The sequence below is a fragment of the Anser cygnoides genome, chromosome 3 (genome assembly GCF_040182565.1).
Source record: "Anser cygnoides isolate HZ-2024a breed goose chromosome 3, Taihu_goose_T2T_genome, whole genome shotgun sequence".
In the NCBI taxonomy this organism is placed as follows: Eukaryota; Metazoa; Chordata; class Aves; order Anseriformes; family Anatidae; genus Anser; species Anser cygnoides.
Window position 1 is genome coordinate 36779122 of NC_089875.1, and position 19707 is coordinate 36798828.

The 19707-nt window shown below is 39.6% G+C and overlaps 1 long non-coding RNA gene across 1 annotated transcript; it reads right to left on the bottom strand.

Moving 5' to 3' along the window:
* Positions 1-654: 654 nt before the first annotated feature.
* On the bottom strand, positions 655-19285 carry LOC106049936 (uncharacterized). Its single transcript, XR_001214595.3, has 5 exons — positions 18141-19285; positions 17800-17967; positions 9448-9556; positions 5397-5480; positions 655-4425 (listed from the first exon to the last, which is right to left on the bottom strand). It is a non-coding gene; the product is annotated as an uncharacterized lncRNA (long non-coding RNA).
* Positions 19286-19707: the final 422 nt, after the last annotated feature.

Consider the following 19707-nt stretch of genomic DNA (forward strand, 5'->3'; position numbering starts at 1 on the left):
AGTGAGGAGAGGTGTGCTGCTGGACCTTGTACTGACAAACAAAGAAGGACTGCTTGGAGATGTGAAGGTTGAGGGCAGCCTTGGATGCAGCGACCGTGAGATGAGGGAATTAAGGATCCCGCATGCAGGAAGCAGGGCAATAAGTAGGACTGCAACCCTGAATTCAGGTGAGTAAACTTTGGCCTCCTTATGGACTGACTGGAAGGAATCCCAAGGGTTAGGGCCCTGGAAGGAAGGGAAGTCCAGTAAAGCTGGTTAATATTCAAGCATCACTTCCTCCAAGCTCAAGATTGCTGCACCCCTACAAGTAAGTCAAGCAAAGGAGGCAGAAGACCTGCATGGAATAGCAAGGAGCTTCCAGCAAAAGTCAAACAGAAGAAGAAAGTATACAGAATGTGGAGAAAGGGACAGGCCAGAAGAAAGAAGATGAAAGAAAGCCAGCGACACTCCAGTCTTCAAAAAGGGCAAGAAGGAGGACCCAGGAAACTACAGGACAGTCAGCCTCACCTCCGTCCCTGGAAAGGTGATGGAACAGCTCATCCTGGAGGTCACTTCTAAGCACATGGAGGAAAAGAAGGTCATCAGGAGTAGTTAACATGGATTCACCAAGGGCAATCATGCTTAACCAATCTAATAGCTTTCTATGATGTAAATGACTGGCTGGTTAGAGGAGGGGAGAGCAGTGGATGTTGTCTACTTGACTTCAGTAAGACTGCTGACACTGTCTCCCATAACATCTTCATAGGCAAGCTCAGGAAGCGTGGGTTAGATAAGCGGACAGTGAGGCACATGCCTGTGAAATATTCCAGAGGGATGGAGTCTCTGACCTGCTTTTCTAGTCAGATGGACAGTAGTAGAGTAGGGATTGACACAGTTATAGCTTGATCTCATTACAAACTTTTCTGTATTCTTAACTTGTACACTTACTCTTCAAACACCCGTTGACAGGCAACAACCTCCCCACTGCTGCTTTCAGCTTCACTCTTTTACTTTCGAGTGCTTCTGTTTTTTTCTTACTGTGACTTTCACTGTTCCCAGCAGCTGCTTGGCTAATGCACCTTTGTCCAGCTTAAAATAGTCAGTGCTCCTTTTCTTTTCAAGCCAATAATCAGGCCAGCTACTACAACTGCTTCTCTGGGGATGAATTCCTCTAAGCTAAGCACGCTGCTGCTGTCCTCTGTCACCTACTGTGCATGCTCTGCCAGTGATTGCACATGAGCTGAGCCATGCCCTCCATCCTTGCTCACGGCTCTCTTCCCAGGCGTTCCCACAAACCACTCTCCACACTGCTTTCTGCAGGTTCCAGCACTGACCTCTGTGGTCTCTCTGTATGGCATTTTGGGTTCCCCAACAGACCTGTAGGGTGAGGGCACTGTCTGTCCTTCCTTGGTATCCATCTGGAGAGAGGCATCCCTTTGCTTGGTAGATGTTGTGAGCTTAACTGCAGGGCTCCCAGTGCTGTGCTTGTGGCTTTTTCCCCTCAGCTATTAGGAGCACAGTCTTTTTTTTTTTGCAGGCTTCATTGCTTTTCCTCCCCATAAATGACATGATACCAATGACAGCAGAATTAAACTCCTCCAGGATTTCGTTTATTTTGCACTTTGCTTAAAAACACATTTTAAGTACACGCACATTCTGTAGGCATTGCTGTGTTTCTTGCATCACAGTGTTACATGTTTGCAGTTCACCTATTCTTCCAGAGCTAATTGAAAACCATATCTGCTACAGCTAGCCATTGTCAGGAATAAGGACACCTCCAACTTGTTTCCACTCCACTGGCAGCTGCTGCTTGTAGATACAGTATGAAGTTCTGATTAAATCACATTTCTGGAGTTTAAACTTTGCTGAGTGTTTTAGTTTTGTTCTATTTTTCGCTCAGGCTATTTCCATAATTCATTTTACTTATGGTACCCAGTGTAATTCAGAAACCATTAAAATGGGAGGGCTGATGGAGTTCTGCCTCATTAGGTGTCTGGAGCAGCAGCAGCCCATGGCAGGCATGTCCATGCCAGCTGCAGGAGCCTGGGGACCCCCCACACCACCCCTTCCACAGCACCAGCACACCAGTTCATGCAGCCACACAATTACCTGAGCAGCCCCAATTGAAAAATATCCTCACAAGAGAAAATTGCTTCATTTCCAGCTGGATCAGTACCCTGATCATGTTTTTTTGTTTGTTTGTTTTTCCATAGCCCTCCAGTTATCTGTGCTAGCAAAACTGTGATCCAGTGCAAGGACAAGCAACTGTGAAAGTGACCTGCTTGAGAAAAGATTTCCTTGAAATAAATCCTTGTGGGACTACAGCCCAAGGCTCTGCTGCCCTGCAAAAGGTTAGAAATGGTTACCAAACTACTGCCTTATGCTAGGGCCTCTTCCCTACAGGAAAGAGAGCTTTGTGGGGTGTTCTAATGTTGCATGACTTATATACTGAAGGTCTTGGATTTGGTGAGGGAGACAAAGTTGAGGGCATACACTGGGGCACATGCGCCAAGATTTTTGTGGCTGCGATTGAGCTTACCAGCAGATCCTCAGGACCACACAATTTGAAGGTTTAATTTCCAGGATTTAACTTATAGCTCCTACCTGGTATATTGGAAATGCTTTATGGAAATTGGTAAATTTGCCTATTTCATGGGATTTTTCTGTGGAACGGGCATAATCATGCTTTATATTCCTTGTGAAAAAGCAGGTGCAGTATTTTAAAAATAGGTATTCAAATACAAAGCTATTTCATGTTTATACCTATGACTGGTATTTTTTAACTTTCAGAAACTTTACATGAGAAAGGTACAGTTGCTGAAAAAGCAATGAATCACTCAAGCTGAACTTTAACACCCATTCAACATCTAATTAGTTGAATTAGAGCCACTTTGCAAAGGAATCAATCAATCCTCTAGCTTTAGCTGCCCCAATGGTTCTGAAATTTGATGATGTTATCATTACTTCAGAGGAGACACTCAGCATTTTAATAAGTGCATTTCCACCCAGCACTTTAGCTCCAAACCAGGAACTATCATAAGTTAAAATATTATCTGCAAAATGCAGACTCTCCTGGGCCAGCAAAGTGTCCACATTTGAAAACTTTTCTGGTAGAGCACTCATTACTTTCACGAGGATCAAGAGAATTACCATCAACCCAGAGCTTCGTGATGTGCAGAATGAGAAGGTAATTAACAGGACAGAGTTTGAACTGAAGTAATACCTTTGCAGAAGCAGCTCAAAATGAATTATTTAAATTCACTATTCACATATGAATAAATGGTGAGATGAAAAGTACCTCCAGAAGGTTTAAACTAGCCTTTAAATACAAAGCAGATGAATACCATGCTACCAGTTTTCTCCAAGTTAAGCAAATACATTTGATGTTTCACAGGAGCACTGTCAAGCCAAGGCTGAAGTTGTCTGTAAAGTTTGAAGCACACCAGATAAAAGGATATATACACGTATAGAAAACCCTAAATTGGCTTTGGTTCTTAACTATTCATGCTGCTTCCTCAGGAAGGGAAGAAGGGTGCCTCAAAGCTTTTAAATTGCTTGGTCTGATTTCTAATCTCTAATCTTTTTTTTTTTTTCCCTGATAAATTGTATATGAGCTGCTGGCTCCCTCCTTCTTCTGTAGGATGTTGAGAAATGACTCAGGAGGTGACATCCCTCAGGGATCCATTTGGTTTTATGTTGGAAAATGTTCTGTAATGCAAGCCAGTTCTAGGAGAAACCCAGAAAAGGCCAATGGCTATATCATCTTCAGGTTCCGGCTTAGCAGCCTTCGGGCAGCCTGGCTGTGTACTGAGGGAAAGACATGTCTCTTGTGAGAGATCTGGTAGAAAAGCAGTAAGCTCTGAACTGCACCAGGTGAAGAAGGAAAGGGTAATTCAGCCCCACAGGTCTGTCCCTTGCCTCTCAGCTGACACTGTCTCTTCCCATTTCTCTCAGGTAGGCTGATGGCCTTCCAGCTTGACTTCAACTTTTATCATCTTCCTTTAAACTATTACTCTATTTCTTCTGCTTTCTTGAGCAAGATCCCTCGGTGAATGATGACATAGTTCAAAAACACTTGAAAGCTTCTCCACAACATTGTCAAACCCTTCTAGCACACATCCGCCATTAAGAAATTCATTTTTGAAAGTGAAAGTTTCAGAAAAAAATGGATGAAAACAAAGATTTTAAATGACAATGTCACATGCTGTGAGCCAGCACACAGTGGCAGCTTTCATTCCTGTTGTAAGAAAAATTAGCTGCTGTGCCAGACTAACACTATTTGCTGTCTGGACAGTTACAGTGCTTCTTTTCCATGCTTAGTTTTTAGATCTGGCAATATCCTCATATGTGATAGCATTGCATAAACATCACCACCACATTAATTTCAAGCATACTGCCTCTATGAAAGTTCATTTTCCAGCCAGATTTCACTAACCTTCATTGCTCCTGCAAAACAAAATGACACAGCATTTCCCAAAGGTGATAATTATTGGAGAACACCGTCAGTCTCACATTTACAGCATCCCAGCTTAACAATTTGTTGATTTTAAGGTTTAGTCAAACATTAGGAGAGGAGGGAGAAGGTAAATAAGGAAAATGGAAACAAGACAGGCCATACTAGAGAAGGACTGCAAACATCAGCAATGGGGAGCAGTAGCTTAGTTCTCAGCCACTGCCCACAGCAGGGTAGATCAAGGCTGGATTTGAGGCATATGTTCTTCGGTTGCTGTCAGGGGAATTACTGCAGCAAAGCAGGATTTCTCCTCTCTGTTACAGAATTGGGGATCTCAAGAGACTGAGATATGGTAGAAAGTGGCCTAGAAGATTTGCATGGAAATTTGAACGAATAAAAAAATTAGGTCATACAGCCAGCAGGAAACTCTGCTGAGAGCAGAGCAGCCAGACAAGGACAGAGGTTGTAGCTTTTATCATGCTTTAGACGGTATTCTCTTAATTACTACAAAAGTATCATTAGATTTCACCTGGTTAATTAAGATGCTAATTATAACTTTTGTTATGCATCCTGGAAAAGTTAATATTTCCTCAGATGTAAGGACCAAATATTACACAGCTCCCATTACCATCCCCATTCATTGAAATGACACACTGTGTCTTTGATATAATTAGCATAACATCTCCGTGCGGGAAGCAAGAAACTACTATTTCTCTTTTCATTTGTCAAGAAGAATCCAAGGAAAATTTCCTGCTGGTATCCTAGGGCCTGAAACAATGTCGGCAACCCACTGCAGAGCAAGTGTTTGAATCCAGGACCCAGAATTTTTAAGTAACTCCCCTGACTCCTGACCCATGGCTGCTTTTTACACTGCTTATGCAAAAGATTACATGTCCCAGCAAGCCATGATAACGTAATACACCACTGATTTTTGGTCTCCTTTATGTTGATCAGATGCACTCACCTCTTCTTGCTGTGTGTCCTGTGTCCCATCCATATCAGGCTCTACCAGGTATTTTATACCAAATAAGCCAGCCTCCTAAGAGTCCTAGAAGACAAACATGAAGAAAGGAAATGAGGTTGTAAAAATGAAGGGAGAACCACCTCTCTCAATGTAAAACCAGCTCTTCATAGCTCTGAGCAAACCCATGCATTTCGATCTAATCTTCTATACAAAGTTTTGCTTCCCCTCCCAGAAAGTCTTCTGCTATCAGCACGGTGACCCTGCACATGCTAAAGCAAAGTCCTAGCTTATACAGATCAAGACCTCATGGTAAAAATATGCTGATCTCTGGAGAAGAATGAGGACAACAAACCACGGACATGGTTCAGCAGCAAATCTAATTCTCCATGTTAGGCTTCTTTATGAATTGTGCCTCACTCAGCTTAATGCATTTGTCCTTCACGTTCATGGACACAACTTTTTAAAGAAGCAGAATGAAAGATAATAAATTAAAAGAATGTGCAAGGTACTGAAACAGCTAATCTGTTTTCTCTCTTGGTTTAGGTATGAATCTTAGAAGAAAACAACACGACTGACATGAGTTAATTCCTTTCCATTCTCTTCTCATTAAAGATTATGAAATAGTGAATTATAAAACAGCAAATTCATAGTAGACTAAAATCACTTTTAATGCAGAGAATAATAAGTGTGTTGAATAGTTTACTATTTTAAAAGATTTAGATGTAAACCTGAAGGAAACATTTGTACTTAAAGGTATGAGCAAAAGAAATTGAAGTGACAGTTTTTTACTCCTTTTTCACATTCCAGTCACTTCAGGATGTTTATATGCCATGACAGCCAGTCATAAGTCAATGAACCAGATCCAGAGCTTGTAAAAATTGATGAAGTTAGTAGGACTAACCCAGTTTAAACTTGCTGGACACCTGGCCCAAGGTCTCCTATGAATGCCTCATATTTCCTTATCTTTGTATATTTATAAACACTTTAGTTTTTCTTTCGGCAGAGCTTTTCTGGTGTGCCCTTGGCTGCACAAAGCTGGGGCTGGTGACCACCACAGTGGTATGCTACAGAGGAGCATAACACTAGGAGAGGACATTTTATAATACAATATTTAAACACAGTGTCCCCAAGGGAGAGATGTGGAGTGGTCACTCCCAGGTGTTTCTCTGCCCTCGTCCATTGACTGGAGGTGCCTTTCGAGGGGATGCAGTGCCCAGCTCATTCCTCCACACTGCGGAGTAGGGAACAGGACCCTTCCTGCTCAGCTTTGTATAATATGAAATGCAGAGTTACCTGAGCAGCCTGAAAAGCTCCTTATAATTTTGCTTGGGCAGCCCCTCCCTGGATCACCCCAAACCCCAGACAACTCCGTTTTGTTCTGGCTTAAAATTCCTTCAGTCCCCTCTACCAGGTACTCAGCTCCTTCCCCAAGATCTTAAATGGCTTGTTGCTTCCTCCCAAGCTTTTCAACAGTTGGCCTACAGAAACATAGGTCTGTATGGACTTCAGCTTTTAATGTGTAAGTATGTACTGTGGCTACACTGCAACTGAGCCTGCAGAGAAAGAGGAAGCTATATTTTATCAGGGTGAGTTTGGGAGACTTACAGACTCCAGAAATTAGTGTTATAAATTTGTCAGCAGGTGATGTGTGGCTGCAGAATAATCCCAGCACTACCCATTGCATCTTTTGGATGAAACATTAAAGAAGAATGGAAGTTAACTATGCATGAGATGCACTAAAACACTATGCTTAAATAACACCCATCCACTGTATTTTCTTATTTCATTTCAAGTCGCCTTTTTTTTTTTTCCAGTGTGGAAATTCATAACCAGATGAACAAGTATTTTCTTCCTGAGTCTTTTATTTAAATGCTTTCACTATGCCTTGGAGGAAAGCAGCTTTTTACATCCTTGTAGCAGGACTGAAACATGGAAAGAGCAACCATTTTATGCTTACATTGCGCAAGACCATTGACTACAAAATATGCAAGACATTGGAGAACATTTCCCTTCTGGGATTGATTCAAATCTCAGAACAGGGTGATTTCATTGTGACCTCCCTTTTCATGTCCCCTACAATAATTCCATGACATTATACTAGTTTACCCAGGAGCATCTGAGCCACGTGAACTACCCACTGAAACAAATGGAAAGCTGCCCTTTTCTAACAGAAAGAATTCCATCTATGCAAAGTTATCTGAACACAGTTTCAAATACTGAAAGTTTCTACCTAGATTTTGTTGTTTGTCACAGTTCCACATAACATAAATGTAGAGTTTTGCTTACTTAAAAAAAAAAAAGTCATTTAACTGAGTAAAGATGATGGTTTCTATTTATTTCAGTTGGAATATGTATCAAAATGTAGATTAACACAACTTTCTGGGTTTGATAGTTCCCATGAGAAATATTAGACATAGTTTATGTCTTTTCATTTATCTGCTTTGGTGTTGCTTTAACATTATTGGTAAATCAACCTATGTTCCCCACATAAAAAAAAAATAAAATAAACATAAAAAACTGGAGGTTATATTTTTATTTGAGTAAATATTTCTAATCCAGACTTTGAAAATGTATTTTCTTCAGAGAGAAAATTAACCTCAATACTAAAAAATAAAAGCAGCAAATGCAATTGTTTTATAATCTTTATCATTTTGAGAATGGTGTTGTCAAGACCTTGGATGTCTCCTACTGATGAACAGATTGACTACTGGCATCTGCTGTAAAGTTCTCAAATGAGGGGAAAACAATGATGCTTGAATTAGCATGCTAAGACTTTGCAACTTATAAAAAGTCACAAAAGCGATGAACATTTTATTTTGTGACACCAACACCTTCAACATTTTTTGAGCTATAATCTGTTTCTTGTTCAATACTGATAAAACAGTATACTTACAGCACATTTTTGCTGTAAGATAACAAGATTTCTCAAAGTTTGCCCTACATAAACACCTCATTTGTGTTATTTACTCATACTGAAGACCATGGTGGTGTAGTGTGAAGATGAAAAGATACTTTTTTGTTGCCAGGACAGGGTGAAGACATTTTTACTGTAACTGAGAACCAAACTCATCTGCTTTAAAGCCTTTCTCAGCTGGACAACTATAGAAGTGATTATCTGTCAGTTAGCTGTATCAGTTGAGAGCCACTTCGTGAAAGCTGACAGCTGTATGCTAACAGATGCAGTACAACCAATAACAACAAGTAAATCAAATCTGGACCACTTATCTGGAGCTACTTGTGGGTCTGTTTCTATTCTGGAAAACATAACTGATGTGGAAAAGAGAGGAACAATGGTATTAGCTTGGTTGTTAAAGGAAAAAGCACCAATCTGGTCTGATCTGAAACTGGTACAGAAGTTGCATTCTCAGGTTTTCTCCTTTACCAGAAGTCTTTCAGAAACGTGTCATCTTTCAGCTGGAGGTAAAGGGAAATTACTTTTGCAGACATGATCTCTTCTATGGCCAGAGCCAATGTTTTTTATATTTCCGTTACACCCATATGTCATGGGAGATATTCTAATCTGGTGTAAATTGGCATAAATCTATAATGTCCCCTTGAGGATGAGGACAATACCTCCTTCTCTGTACATTACTGCTTATTGTGCTATCACAAATCAGTGTACCTAACATTAACAGACTGATTTCATTTCAATCAGCATAGTACTGGTGTTAATAACAGTATAAATTGAAAACATCCATGGAAAAACTGTCTAATGCTTAGCTGTCTTCAGGAATGAAATACTGAGGAACCTGTTTGTCTTGTGTTAAGTGGACATCATCTTCAAGAATGTTAGATGAATTAAAATGGCTTTCAGCCTCCTTGATACAACCCATCAAATGCAAACCCAAACTTACTTTTCTGTAAACGAACTGTCATCCTGTTTTATGATGATACATCCATGTACTGTCAGAACAAATGACAATAACATAAGTTCTATTGTTATCTGCTTACAGCTGTCAGGAACACATTTCTGGAGAGATCCAAATATCAGCTGTGCAGATTTCTTTGAAATAGAAGAAAAGCACAATACAAAATAAAAGGATTCACTCACAGTTTGGATAGTGGGAAGACCCTCTTGCCATCAACTGCATTTTCCATTCCATTCTTCTCCTGTCCAGGAATGTGTCAAATCCTCCCTTAGGAAATTTGAATCCAATGTCCTGAAACATGTCTTACTGTCGTTTATAAATATATATGACCTACAGTCTGCAGAATTGTTAATAATTTAGATACTTGAAGATGCATTCCTGTGTGCAAAGGAAATGACCATTCATGTGAGACTTCTCAGAACCATCAGATTTCAAAAGGCTTTTATTATATTGAGTTATCAAATTGGCCCAACAGCTTTTCTCAACATTTTCTTATCACTTAGTTTTACCGCAACACTTAATGATGGAAAATTGTTCCAAAGAGACTGGAATAATGCATGATGAATTTTGTAGACATTGTACACATCTTATTCCACTGATCTTAGTAGAAGCTTATTTAGGGAAAGTCTGTAGATTGTGGTATTTGAAAAGCAGTTACATTGTTAGCTATATGAAGCAAATTGTGGGATTGGAGTATGGAAACAGAAGATCAAAGAGCTACAACAGGGAGCCATGGAAATGAGAACAGGACCAAAAGATTACTTTAAGAACTCAATATTTTTTCCTTATAAATTTCTGAGACATATGTAAATCACCTGAGCTCTGCTGATTTTTGATATCATAAATATCCTATACTACACCATAGACCTGTAAGACACAGTCCATGTTTCTATTTCAATATAATCCTGAACATGTTGTTCTACCAGAAATTCACAAACTAAATATAAGTAGATTTTTAGGCCTGAGTTCTGGAAATAGAGAATCATGCCTTTGAGAGTCCTCTAGATACCATTGTGTTTTGTCAAAGTTATCAGACTAAATTCACACTAAACATAAGTCATCTGAAGTCATCAGCATTGCACCAGAATGAACTTGGCTCAGTGGGATTGGGCTCAAGGTAATATTTAGTTCATGTTGTATGTAGTACAGCAGAAACCTTTTTGTAGTTTTTCAATTTTTTCAATCCTACTTGGTAAGCATCTTTGCTATGTCAGAAGAGGGTCTTCCTGTGTCATAAATGTAGGCTTTTTTTTTTCTTATGCTAATTAAAATGAATTCTCACCTATAACACGAATGATTAGAAATGCTAATAATGTAATCAAGCTATCTACAGAGGCAGGAAAATTCCCACGCCTAGCTTTTAAAGACCTTAAATATTTCTGTATAAGGCATCAATTTGAAGAACACTTTCCTATGGTTCTTCATCTCTCACAGTATCAGCAGGTGCATAGGGAGAATATTTTTGCTGTACCTCACCAAAATCATGAAAAAACAATACTGCTTCTCTCATGCTGGCATGGTGTAAAGAGACATTTTCTGTACGCAGGGCTGGAAATGTTCATCTTCAGAATATGAAATCTTTTTTGCATTTGTCAGATTGCCCTAACACCCCTGAGAAACATTGGGTCTCTCCCTCAAAGGAAGCATTATAGTAAAAGGATAACCTGAACTGGATTCTCAGCCGTCAAAAATCATTTTACCTTCTTCACTTTCACTAGAGTTATGCCTAAGCAATGCAAAGCAATGCGCCTGTGTCACCATCCCTTACACCAGTCTCAGTCTTGCTTGTTTCCTCAACACTCCTTTTGGACTGTGAATTGCCTCACTGGAGTTTCCCCATATAGCTCCAATGTCTCATGCTTCCACTGATGGACATGTAGTAGCATCCAACTTTCCTAACCAATCTCAGCAGCATCTCATCCAGCACCATTAACAGCATCTCATGCAGCACAGGATGCCTGCTCTCCAGCATACATGAAGCCCAAACAGGTCATAAATAACCCTATCTTATGAGGACTGCTACTGCAACACAGAAAGAACTTATTGTGTCTGATGTAAGGCAACAGGTGTGATTTTGTGAAGTGCCTTTGTGACTAAAATGCCTGTGCTGCTGACAAATTGTCAGTGATAGGTATCTAAGACACAGTGTTTCCAAGAAATCATTATGCAAGGTCAGTGTCTTGACTTGCTTACTGCAGGAAGAGAACAAACCCTTGGACCCAGAAGTATTTAAACCTGTGCCTTTGTTATAATCTATGAAGGAAGCTTGCTATAAAATTGTAATTCTGATTCAATTTGTCACTATCTCTAACGAAGGCCCAGGTAAAACATGAAATTTAGGAAACAGTTGCAATATTTTAAATAAGCAATTCAACAAGTGTAGGAAATTATTGCAATATAGAGCTGCTATCTTTGCTTTCCAGAGATAGAGTATGCTAATGTGTGTTATCTCAAAGTCTGACAAGGAGATGGGGAAGGAAGAGGATACAGTAGTCTGTCAAAATGCATATGTTAATAATCTCTCTAAATGAAGTCGGGGGGACCCAAAGAATATTCATTCACTATTTGGATTCATTAAAAACATTGCATTTCTTCAACCTGTTTGTTGATTTTTCTTATATGGTTCTTTAACTTGTCAGGTACAACATGATATTGCTTAGCACTTTATGGACCAAAAATTGGTCTTTGCAGGCTCTGGCCACCATCCTGTATTTCCTCCCACAACTTAACATTTAGGCTGAAACACAGATTTTTAGGACTCTTAAGAAAATATTATCTCATCCTAACCTTTTTGTAAAAACAGAACAAATAGATTGGTAGTTCTACATCAGCTCTAAAAATAGAACCCCTACCAAATTCACATAATACATCTGACACAAGGAGGAAATATTAGATGTGATATTTGCAATAACGTCAATTACTTCCAAGCAAAAACAGTTAGCAAATCATGTTCCTCATGAGATTTTCCACGTTTTTCTCATTAAATGATTAAACACATGCCTCCAACTAAACATTTATATTTCTTATTTTAGTACTCACACAAAAAGCTATTCCCTCTGATCATCTCTAATGGTTGGTTTATCAAAATTATTTATGTGAATTGTGTAGTGCTTTTCACCTGGTTTTGCAACTTGCAGAGGACTTGAACAAGCTAGTAGCTCAGGATGTAAGTCAAAGAACTTAATATGAACTGTCTAAAGTCTAAAGGTCTTGCCTAAATCAGCTGTCCATGTGGTTTATCTGAACAAGTTGTCACGCCAGTAGAAGTGACCAAGTAAAATCCTGGAGGTGGGTGAAATTGTCTTCAGGACATGTCTGTTCTCTCTCCATTGACTATCAATTGAACCTAGGTGATATTAGAAACCTAGTAGAATTTAAATGGTGAAGCCATATGGGATGTATACTACTTGAAAAAAATAAAGAGGAAAAGTGCAGTTCAGTGACTCATCCAACTTGTACCATAGATTTTCCAATACTTGCAGATTGGTGTTTCAAGCTCAGAAATGTGCTTTACTTCATGTTATTTCAAACTTATGATTATATAATTAAATCAGACATTCTGTGACTAGGATTAAAAGTGAGACAAATATAATTAAAAAAAAGTTTAAGAATAAAATTGAAATCCAATCCCAGTTCATTTACCCATCCTAATCTGAATAGCCTTTTAGCATATGCTTAAGTTCATTGACGCCAAAATTTACAGTAATATACCCAATCTATTTGCATCCACACACTGTGGACTTTTCTTTGACTGCCCAAACCAGTGTGTTCAACAAAAGAAAGGATCTCTTCCAATGATTTTGATAAGCTGATAAGTCAATTCTCCTTCTAGCTCTCTAGGTGAGTTGACACTTTCATCTACTCTCAAACCGCAAGGAGAATGCTCTTTAAAGCACTTATATGTGGCAATTCAGCCATTGAGTTGAAATTCTAAGACATTAGTGAAAAAGTTATTATATAATTCTAATACTACAGGGTGTTCAAATATTAGTTTCATGTAGGGTTATAAACCTACCGTCTAATGTATTGTAACTTATCATTAATATAAGTTTCTAGTTTCCTGGTCAAGGGTGCATTAACATTGTTTTTGTGTTAGTTGAGGAACAATAGGATTCCACAGAAAATTGCTTCTTTTTCTGATCCATGCCCTTAAGCTGAGCCCCTGGTAATGTCTTAATTGCCATTATACTGCCAAACACTGATGGAAACTCAAAATTACAAGGTGGTTGGAAATCTTTGTACTGAAGCTTTGAAGTATTGTTATTTCAGAAGCTCTTAAAATTATTTAGCTGTCATAAGATATTGAACTTATTTTTGCAACTCCTTGTCATATTCAGAGATACATTGTTTTAATACACTTCTGTCAAGTCAATTCCCTCTCTAGTAGGATGCAGCAAAGTATTTGTATTTAATTTGGATAGTTGGTGAACCATAATATCCAGTAATTATAGTGTATAGACTTATTTGCTACATTATCCAAGATGTTTCGCTCAATTGTATCTTGTCTTGGGAACCTCTGAAGTAAAAAATGCCATGGTGGAAAGCAATGTTTCTTAGCTTTCCTATGAATTACTTGTCAGAGAATTATAACTATGTGTAAAAGTTAAAGCTTTAGGCAAGTCTTAAAAACAGACTTCAGTGATCTTTATTGTAATAGAAAAGGTAACAATACTATTAATAAAAGCTAACAATACTTACCTAACTATCCAGAAATCTTGTTTCAACAATATTTGTTAAATGGCTTGAAAGCACCAAGGGAATAGAAATAAGCTACTTCAGAAAGCAAACAATGTGTTTATGTACTTAGAAAAAAAATCTTAAAATTTCCAACCCTTCCCACCAAATCTACCTATTCATCTGTCTTTGTCTGTAGGAATTTCATAGAGCACCAAACATCCCCTTTGAAATACTTGGAATGAGTCTCATATACTAGTTTTGAAGAACAGCGAAGAACAAATTATCATTATAAAGCCAGAAGTTAAATGGTTTTTGAAGTATTCACTTATATCAACTTCAGTGAAGTGATATATGGCTACATTTTCTGAATTTTGTTCCAGTTTGATGAACAAACTACACAGTAATTAAATACTTTTGAACATCCAAACTTTTTTTTCTTATATAGGACAAGCATTGGAAGATCTGATACATGAAAATTATCATATTATTATTTAGGAAGCTAGGGAATGTAAGTTGGGGCAGCTGCAACAAGGGCAGACTGCTCCATCCATGCACAGACACTTCCTACCATGCAAACACCCAGAGAAATTCAGACTTGAATGTTTCATGCTTCCAGGAAAGTTGCAATTAATTCAATTTTTAGTCTGGTCTAGGCTAGCAATATGATTCTGCTACTGTCTGGTGAGGGATTTCAAGTCAATGTACATGACAAGGACTTTGATGGCACCAAGCTGAGTGGTGCAGATGATACCATAGAAAGAAGGAATGCCATTCAAAGGGACCTGGACAGACTGGAGAAGTTGACCCATGTGAAACTCATGAGGTTCAACAAATCCAAGTGCTGCAAGGTGCTGCACCCTGGTCACAGCAATCCCAGACAGGAGTAGACTGGGAGAAGAACTAATTGAGAGCAGCCATGCAGAGAAAGAGTTGGGGGTTCTGGTGGATGAGCCAGCAGTGCACACTTGCAGCACAGAAGGCCAGCTGCATCCTGGGCTGCATCAACACAGGTGTGACCAGCAGGTCAAGGGAGGTGATTATCCCCCTCTACTCTGCCCTTGTGAGGTCCCACCTGGAGTACTACATCCAGGTTTGGGGCCCCAGCCCAGGAAAAATGTGGACCTGTTAGAACAAGTCCAGAGGAGAGCTACAAAGATGATCAGAGTGCTGGAGCACCTCTCCTATGAGGAAATGCTGAGAGAGCTGGGGATGTTCAGCCTGGAAAAGAGAAGGCTCCAGGGAGACCTCATTGTGACCTTTCAATACTTAAAGGGGTCTTCTTAAAAAAAAAAAATGGAGAAGGACTCTTTACTTGGGTAGATAATGATAGAACAGTAGGGAATGGTCTTAAACTAAAAGAGGATAGATTTAGGTTAGACATCAGGAGGAAATTCTTCACTGTAAGGGTAGTGAGACACTAGAACAGGTTGCCAAGAGAAGCTGTGGGTTCCCCATCCCTAGAGGTGTTCAGTGCCAGGCTGAATGGGGCATTGGCCAACCTATCTAGGGGGTGGCATCCCTGCCTATGGCAGAGAGGTTGGAGATCGATGATCTTTAAAGGTCCCTTGCAACCCAAACCATTCTATGATTTGAAGTGCTACAAGCATTTAGTGGACAGGACAGAGGCAATCTGACATCAGACTTAGTTTTACTGTTGGCCTAGTGAAGCACTTTGTTAGCTGATCTTTATTGTTAAATATAAGCAGCTCTCTCTGTGGAGCAATAGGAATAGAGAAATATAAGCAGTGACTACCAACAAAATGAGGCCTACACACCCAGTTTGATGGTGTTGCTTTCTCCACCTGATTTCTACTCAAAGTAGGCATCAGAGAATTTGTCTTTTGTACAATGATGTTGCAAGGCAGCAACAAGTGCCAAATAAAAGGAACTGAACATAAGGGATAAGTGTTCCAAAATAATGCATGGGATGTGCTGTCAGAGATCCACTGGTAGGGTTGTTCGGGATTATGGTTTACAGTTCGGTGAGAGGACAGAGGAGCTGTTGTAGGACCTGAGAGGAGTGGAAAATGCAAGCTGTTTTACCATATACAATGACTTCAGGCCACCTAGGCAACAAGCAAATAGTCATGGCCTTCTTTGCTACTACCATGCTTCCAACAGCAGAATATGCTTTATTAAGCATTGGTAGCTGTTACAGCATAACTCCTTCAGCTGAAGTGAAAATAGGTTTTGTTTTGGAGGTGATGTTTTGGTGGAAACCTCCAAATTCTCAGAGAATAAATGTCGCTATTTATCACAAATTCCTGACATCTACAGGAAAGCTTATAAGAATTAGATTTCCTGACAGAAAAAATGCAGATAAATGCAAGACCAAAACCAGACAAATAACACAAACCATTTTTTATTGAGGTATCTTGCCTGAAATAGGGAAAAGTTAGGAAGTACCCAGCATGCTAAATATTACATTTTTAAAAAAAAAGGAAAAAGGTACTAAAATGATGGGAATGAAGATGCATTTTCTTAAATGCTCTCTGAGCAGCTATGCTGAGACCTGCTAGCTTTTTGTTCTGACTGAACTTTAAGTGTTGCCTTTTGGATAAGCATGTGCTGTGCTTCATTTCACTTGAATTTCAGGCTGGGAACAAAATATGAATCAAAGTTTTCATTCCTGAGATGTTGCCTCACTTTGTGAAAATGACACTGTTTTCAATGAAACCTAGCATTACCTGGGTAAAACAGGCTTTGGATATGGGAGACTTTAAATTATATCCTGAACTTTAAGCTTTAAAGTATATCCATAAACACAGGAGAATCCGAGAATCCTTCATAATAGAATAAATTTAGGAAAATAATGGGATGCCAAAGGCCTTGCTCGTGTTTCTACTAACATATTCAAAAGTATTGCAAGAGACCAGTAGGACTTTCAAAACAGAGCTTGTTGCCTGAAAAAGGAAACCACCTAGAGCCTCCAGTATCTAACACAACCCATACACCAGCCACAGACTGCCACAGTCTATCTGGTCTGGAAATAATGATGCCCAGTCAAGTAGGTAGCATGACAGGCTGCCCTCTGATATTCAGAGGGGACATCTCATTACCCACGCTCCACCACCATGCTATCTGAGTATCTCTAACTCATTTACTTTGACTATTTCCCATCTCATTTTCCAGTGTTTTCTTGTAATGATTAAAGCTCAGAATCCTTGGGAGATGCTGTTTTATTGCAACTGTTTTGGGCACAGCACAGTTTCATGTACAGTGAGAACTCCAACATTTTCCCCTGCCTACCTCTCCCACCAGCTTTATTCTGCCAACCTGCTGGCACTGCAGATGCTACTGTGGCTGAGCTCTGCTCCTGCCATGGTTTGGACCATTTAAAGACGACACCCCCATGAGTGTCATACACTGTGTGCCACAGTCTCATTGGGTTAGGTGACTCTTGCTATATTGATAAAATCTGATTGTATTATACAGTTTCAGATCATTCTCTCCAGTACTGATCCAGTCAAGCACAGAGGGAACAAGAGAAAGCCAGCAGAAGTAATTTGAGTTGACACTCTTAAGCCTCTCATGTCCACACAAAAATCCTATACTCTGTCTTTCCAAAGAGACCACTGAACACAAAAAGCACACTAATGCAGTGTTAATGCATGCATATTACTGAGCTACCTGTGACACACAATGATGCACTTCACAGCGCTCCATGTTGGAGGCGATCTGGCTCTATATTACTTAAACACTGAACAGGGAGGAAATGCAGCCTCTCATTATAGATGCCCAAAGCCTTTCAACAGCAGCATCTGCTTTAAATGAAATTGTTAACCTCTAAATTCCTTTGAAAATTTGTGAGTTTATCAAGGGAAGAATAGGTTGGAAAGTTATTTCTGCTTCCTTACCAAGTGAAGTGCTAGCTACATGCTAAGCTTGTGTGCGCTCTGAAGGGGAAAATACATCAAGTGAACATTCCCTGGTGGGTCTGTCCCAGTATTGCCCATGCTGTTGATCTGGCTGTTTTTGACAGGCCCGAGACTTGTGACAAGCACAGTCTATTTCCCAAAGTCCTCCTAAAAAACAAAACAAAAAAACCTAAGAAATAATAATAATAAAAAAAGCTGCCATTAAAGTGACAGAAAAATCCCAATTTGACCTGCAGATACACAAGAACCTGGAATTAACAAATTGCCAATGGTCCTTTTAGCATGCACTTTTGACTAAGGACAAAAACAAAGGACATTACCTGTTTAACCATGACCAGATGTGTTACACACAGCAGACGTGGTGACATCTCACAGTTGCAGCTCTGCATTCTCCCTCCTCTTTCAGGCCTAGATTTACCAGAGACTAAGAGGACTCTAACTCACCTATCCCACTATATATTACCACAAAGCTGTACTTCCTGGTGAGTCAGATCACTCACAGCTGTAGCCACTTTTCTGCATCCTTTGAGGTCTTTACTAGCTCCTCTACCTCTATGGACATGATAGAAAGCACTTGGCCCTGCTTACACCATCTGCCTCCTCACCTTAAAACTTTGGCCAAGTTTCATATTTTTCAGTCTCCCATTGATTTTAACCTATTGTCCCTTACTGTTTTTCACCTAGTCTCACCATGTTTTTCCCCAGTACTGTATATTTCCATGGGGTTCAGCTCAAACTGCTTACTGGGGTTCCTGCTTGTCATGCTATTAGCACTTTTGGAACATGCTACTGAGGCATCAGTGTTCTTTATTGATCAGATTTTAAGTCTCCATGCACATGTATTTCTGAATAGTGTTAATCAAATACTCAAATGACTGTAACCTGCTTTGTTGTACAGTGTGTGTAGTTTTTCCTGATATAAACTGAAATCAGCAAAAGGAGAAATGAAGGGAGAGGGGAAGTGAGTAGGGGTGTTTCTCACACCAGTGGCAGCTGCTTCCCAAGAGACCCTGCACAAGCACAGCACCAGGGTCTGCAGCTGCAGGGCCATGAGACCCACAGTGCCAGAATAAAAGCGTGGGAATGCAAGGGAAATATGCCGGTGAGGCGCTGGTGCTCCAGGCAGCTTGGGTGAAAGGGTACACAGCTGCAAATAGCAGACCCATAGCATTATAGATGTCGAGGCACTAAGGTATCTAGGCACAGTGCACTTCCGTTTTCTCTTCGGCTTCTTTATACATGTGATTTCCCTGACCTCTTCCATACCACCCCTCTTCACCTCTCTTCAGTCAGAGAAGTTTAGTTAGTCATTCTTTGAGCAGTTTGTTCTGAATCTGTGATCATCCTAGTCATCCTTCTCTGTGCTACTGTCAAACCCACTACAATCTTTTGAGAGTGTTCCACTAGAATTACACACAATTTTCAAGGTGCAGTGCATGAAAGTATTTTAAGTGGCCTGTTGATGTTTTCTGTTTTACTTTTCCTCTCCTAAGTAATTCCTAAAATTGTTTTTACTTTTTCACTGCAACGGAGTAATGCAGTGACCTTTCCATTTTTATAAATCCCAAATCTTGTTCACAGAATCAATCCAATAGTTGTAAGGCACTGGGAATCTTTCTGTTTTCAAGATTTTCTATATGAAGCATGCAGACCAAAGCTGGATTACCGCACGAGCATGGGCATTTGGAAAGTCACACATTTATATGCATGTAGACATGCAAAAAGTAAGGTTAAAGAGCGATTTTTTTTCAAGTAATTTAGACACAGGATATTTATGCATGGTTTGGGAGATATATCCATAATTTTGCAGTCATGGCCTCTGTTTGGGAAGAGGACTTGTCAGATTTTAGAATTACTGATATTCTTTGTAGGCTTCTCTTCAGAAAT